Here is a 6,281-nt window from a genome sequence, read left to right as displayed (position 1 = left end):
TCGAAGTTCTGCCTCCCGAAGGCGCGGACTAGGGTGTGTGAGAGGAAGCCTGGGGTTAGGCGGGTGGGAGCCGAGAGGCCCGGCAGGAGGGTGGGAGGGCGGGAGAAAGGCGGGTAGGAGGGGGGCTCCGCGGAGCTCAAGCCTGGGCAGCAGTGCCCCTGCACGTCACGGCTACTCAAAACCAAGCACGTCCAGAAAGCTGTGTTTTCTGCGTCTGGGAGGTCTTTGCATCCTTAGTTCCCACCGCTGAGGCTGGCTGCAGCCAACTGTAAGAGAAACTCAGTGAGAGGCGAAGCTGGTGGGGTGCGGAGGACGGAAAGACGACTCAGAGGGGGTGGGAAGCGAAAACTGGACTTGATCATCTTTCTCTTTCAGTGCGGACCCGTAGTGACCGACGAGCTGTCATTTCAGCACAAAGATTCAGAAGAATTGATCCAGTCCGTAGCAGAGGGGGGCACTTCTCAGCTTCCGAACTGCTGCGTGTCTCCGAGTGGAACAATACTAGTTTTTCTCAGCGAGGCTGCAATTAACATCTTATTTGTTCTGGCTTGATACAGGCTTTGTCAAGACCGCGGTGTGGCGACCGAGCTCGGGCATCTTGCATTGCTTTCTGCATGGCAATGGGATCCGGTTGTGAGGTCTAAACTTTTGTATTGTTTTGTTTTTGTAATGTGTCTGATTCTTTTTTTAAGTTTCCCTAGTGACAGATTTGGGCACTGGGTGAGAAGAAATGAAGGAATGGGGAAGGAGAAGCTACCATATTTCGATTCGGCAGGGGAAAAATACATTTCACCACTCCCCACTTTTTCTTTTTTCCCTCTCGAACAGTTGCCTGACAAGTATTTGATGAACTAGCTTCTAATACATGCTGTAAAAGGTCATTCGCTTACTGATTATGTCTCTACTTGTAAACGCAGTTGGTGGCTTGCAAAATAAGTACTAAAATAGTGTGGTGATGTGATGGGAGGAGACCATACTGGGTAATTCATATAAAGTGTTAGAGTCTTCCTAAGGGTGAGTTGTTCGAGCGGCAGGTGAAGTTGAATAAAGCAATTTTACATCATTTTCTCTCCCTACTTTCTGAATTTTTTTCTTCCTCTTGTTCCTCTCCCCTGGGGCTATTGGATAGCCAAGAACATCATTTCTGAAAGAGGATTATAGTGAAAACAGGAAGGTGCCAATGATCTTTTATTCACTGGAGTTGTTTGAAATATTAAAATTGGCCCTTTACTTCTTAATACATATTAATAAGGTGAACCTCTTCAAGGCTTTCTCATCTAGAACAAGTGTTCAGAATAACACTCTGTAAGGGAAACAGTTAATCATTCAGCAAGCTTTAACCATGTGCAAGAAAAATTCAGTGACTGCGAGAGGAGCCTGGGTGGCGTTCTGGTTTTGTGTCATTTTTGATTCATTACAATATTTTTTTTATTATTATTTTAAAGGAATGTGAAAGAAAAATAGGTTTATGTTCAGGGCATAATCCAAAACATTGTCTCTTAAGCAAACACATTTTCTTTTAAAAACAATAATACAAAGGAAATACATTTCATTTATTTCAACTAAATAGATACTGTCATTATGGTATTTAGAAGACATTTTGGTCAGTTCTGTTATGTTACCCCCCCCAAAAAAAAATGAAGAGATTTTTCTTTACATGTAAAAGGAGATTGCTTTGCATCATTTATACATAAAAAGGAAAGGAAATAGGGAGTTTAAATGTACTTCTATGTCTGGTGTTTTCTCACATCTTTGAACATTGTGATTTTGATGTTTCTTACAATTTCTTCATGCCATGACACAGTGATATAAGGATAACAGCCAAAGGAACAGTTTTAGAAGTCTTTATACTAAATGGAAAGGAACAATCTCTCCAGGGTCATTTATATTCAAGCAGAATGCAGTGGGTCAGGGAGAAAGCCACCCATAATAAAGCGCTTCACCCTTCACACTGTTTCCCATAACCTTCATAAATTGCAAGCTACTGAGTGGCCTGATGATGATCCTGCTGAGGTATATTTATAGCAGATTATTTGTGGATGACAAATATGCCGAGTAAGACACTATCTCCAGAACCCCCAGGCAGGTCTGACTTCCTCAGGGGGTCACAATCAAGAATCACAAAAGGAACCATAGATGGAGAACCTGTCTCTGGATCCTGACAACAGCACAATCCAAAACCGAACCCGTGAAGAATCACCTAGTTTGAGGATTGCACTGTGTTCCACGTGGAAAGCACTGCTGACATATTGACCCAATGACAGAAAAAATAAATAAATAAATAAAATTTAAAAAGCTGTGGTTTACACACTACCAGCAGACTGGGTCCATTCCTCCCTGTGAGTTTGGTCTGTCTTTATGATGCAACATTTTTTTAAATTACCATTTCAAATTATAATTATCAGCCTTCATTGCCCTTTCACAAGTCTGTGTGTGCCTGTGTAACTGTCTGCATACATATGTATATATACATAATTCTTATGTGAATTATTTATACATGCCTTTGTATACACATATAGGTGTATGCTTATATATTTATAATAGATAAATAACTGTTTCAGTTGCAACTCACATATTTGTTTGGGAAGAAGATTTGACTGTATTGCTTTGTACTTCTTTTTGTTTGAAGTAAATGGTCTCACCCCAAATTTACCAAATAAATCATATAGCTACTTTTCAATTGTTTCCTTGTCAACATTTGAAGGTACTATTGAAAAGTCAGTGTTAACACATTAAAACATGGACTTATTGCATCTTAAATTGATTAAGACATGTGATTTTTTATTTCATCTCTTCTATTATGTTTTATTAAATTTATGAGAAATGAGATTTATAAGTGTTACTTCTTTTCTTTTAACATTTTTTTCTTGTAAAATTTAGTCTTTCTCCATTTGAGAATACCCATCCTCTAGGATTATTGCTTAAAATACAGTATCACCTGCACAATTTCCAAGTAATAGGAATATGTTTCTGAATATGTTTACAAAGGTTTACAAAGCATTTTTTCTCCCCTTCTTTTTGATATTACTATATTACCTCATTCTTGATTTTTAACTTTGTTGCTTTTTAACTTTGTTTAGGTAGGTTTTTAAGAAGTACTAGATTCGTAGGTTATTTCTTGTTCAACATGCTCTAATGTTTCAACATTTGATATCTCCAATATAACAAAAAGTACTTTTGGAAATCACTAATTCCATAATTAATTGGAATTACTATAATATTTTCAGAGATATAAACTTATCATTATTATTATTTTATAATCTTATTATCTACAATCACCATCAAATGCATTACATCTTCTGGGTTAATAAAACAATAAAAATATTACAAGATTAAGTTGTAAATTCTTACCATATGCTTAAACTTAGCATATTTATTACTAACTGAAATAACTTCTCCCTTTACCTCCTCCTTCTATTCCCTTTCTTCCCATATTATCAGCTAATGAAGTCTCTCAAGAAATTAGCTGATTCTTTTCAAGCTCTATCTAAAAACAAACTGGTCATTTTCTGTTTGGCGATCCCAGAATAGAAAGTATATGACAAAAGAACTTAAAAGTACAAGGATAGAGTCAAGTAAAGAGAGACTTGGAGAGATGTTTATTTGGTTAAGCTCAAGTGCAAAACTGCCTCTTGCCTGGCACAGCAGGAATTACTTTTGGTCCAAAGAACCCATATGCAGCAGGACTACTTTAATCATTACTTTTCTCAAAAGGTCAAAAAAAAAAACCTAATTTGGTAAAAGAAAAGAAAAAAAATTAGGCATTTATTCTAAAGACTTCATTTAATATTCAGGGAATTCCATGCATAGGTATCATATTGTATTTGTGTGTTTGGAAGTATCTTGGGAAATATGGGCATTAAAACTTCAAAACATGTTTGTAGTTACATATATATTTACCCTGAAGTTCTTACCTTGTCAATAATTTTGTCTGTACTTTTGTATAAAGTTATATTTATGTCATTATCTTTAACTGCAACTATTTTTTAAAGATTGATTTATGTATGCATACAAGAACTGGGGTGTAAGCCAGAGAGAATGGGGAGAAGAACAGTCATAGCTACTAAAATACACTGCTGAGGGGAGCAGTGGGCAAGATGGGAAAGGTCTGATGCTCCATGTGGGTCAGGTCCCTGGCCAGTCAGGAATCAAACTCTTGCTGCAGTGGCTGTCTATAGCTTGATAGCTATGTCTTTAACACATGGGCCACCAGGGAGGCCCCTTTAATTGCAAATAGTTAAAAAAAAGTACTTCTGATTAAACCTGCAGAATTGTACTATAGCCATATACTTTTCAAATTTTGAAAATCAATATGTATATATTTCTGCAGGGAATGGAGTTTTTTATTGAGGCATAATGACTCAATTGATGCAAATGTGGAATAATGACCCCAGTCAGTCTAATTACCAACTGCCCCATATATAGGTACAAAAAAATTTCATCTCAGGTCCATTTCTGTATTTTTTATACCAATTCATGAAGTCTTTCTATGGTTTTCAACTAGAGATGTCATAATTTCATGATGCTACCACTACCAATATATCAAGTTTAATGTTCCAGTTCTCGAATTACAATCTATTATTTTTGTAAACTGACCTGCTTAATAAACATATGGAAGCAAGTCTTCCATAAAATTCAGATATTTAGTACATTAACTTCATAAATTTATTCTTCCATCATCTCTACCTTTTTATATCTGGTGATGGGCAGCCTCACACGAACCTCAATAATCCCTACTTCTATCATTCATTTTCTAGTGTAATCATCTCTCCTTGAGTGTGGGCTAGATTTAGAAACTTGTTTTTAATTAGTATTATATGGCAGTTGTAATGGGATGTCACTTCCAAGTTTAGGGAATAAAATGACTGTATTCCTCTGGAGAGTCTCTTTCTCTTCTTTAAATCAGCTGCTCTAACGTAAGCCAGCTGCCTTGCTATGAGATAGCCCTTTGTAGAGTCCCATACTCTTTTGATTAAAATTAGATCTTCTGAGCCTATTAACAGATATATGAATTAACTTAGAAATAGAAGATCCTTCAATTTGGTCTTGAGATGACTGTAAATTAACCAAAACCAAATTGTAGACTAAGAGAGATCTTTAATCAGAACCATTCAGCAAAACTTGTCCTGGATTCCTGACCTCCAGAAACTATAAGACATCAAATGTTTGCTTTCTAATTGTTACATTTGGAGGTGATGTATTATATAGCGACAGATAACTGATACATATCTATTGGATTTCATATCCACCATTACAAAAATTTGCTTAGAGCTTTCAGCTATCCATTTTGGCTTCCTGGTTGGATGACCATGGGTACTGTACAATTGCATTGTTATCCAGAACACAGACATTAGTGAAGAAATTCACACCCTCAGGCAGTGTGATTGCCCTGCACACTCAGTTCACACAGCTGCACCACATGGGCAGTCAGTTACCATTTTCACTAATAAGCTACTCTCCTGTTTTAAATATTTGGTAACTTCACTTGATTATTAAACCCTAAAGCTTCCGTTAGAGGCTTTAACTCTTCAACTTTAACTGGAAAAATAATTCATCCTTCTTTGATAAAATGGATGGTATTATATGGGAACTCCCTCACGCTATATGATAAGGTTAGTAACTCTGACATGTCTTCACTCATTTCTCCTTTCTTCCTGCCTTTAGGAAAATACCACTTTTATCGCAGAATCCATTCTTTACACAAGTACCTTGGATCTTAGTTCTATTGGCTCTCTTTCATACCAACTATCTTTCCTTTTCTTCTGGGCCATTTCTTTCCACATACAGGTATTTTATAATAAAAATACCAAGACTAAAACAATTTTTGTTTAACAATTCCTATTTTTCAGTTCACTTTCAAAACTAATCTCCATTCAAAAGCCATCTTTCACTTTCCCATCTCTTCCACACTTCACTTTATTTCTGTGTTCACTCAATCTGGTTTCAATCCTCATCATCCCACTGAAAAAGTCATGACTAAAGTCAGTGAAGACCTTCATATTGCCAAGATGATGGATATATGTCTTTTCTTATCCTTATTCTAACTTTTAACAGTATGTTGCATGTAATACTCTCCATTAGGAAAACCATTTCTATCTTGATTTCTGTTTTACCAAACTCTACCAGACTTAACTGACCACTTTCAGCCTCTTTTGCTGATTGTTCCTCTACATGACTTTGAAATACTGAGTTCCTTAAAGATAAGTGTTAGTTCTGTTCCTCTTATTTCTCTACCATCTCTTTTAGTGAAATAATATATTCACTAATACCAAATATCATTA

Source organism: Condylura cristata, unplaced genomic scaffold (assembly GCF_000260355.1).
Source record: "Condylura cristata isolate star-nosed mole 26May11 unplaced genomic scaffold, ConCri1.0 scaffold00001, whole genome shotgun sequence".
Lineage (NCBI taxonomy): Eukaryota > Metazoa > Chordata > Mammalia > Eulipotyphla > Talpidae > Condylura > Condylura cristata.
This window is presented reverse-complemented; position numbering follows the sequence as displayed.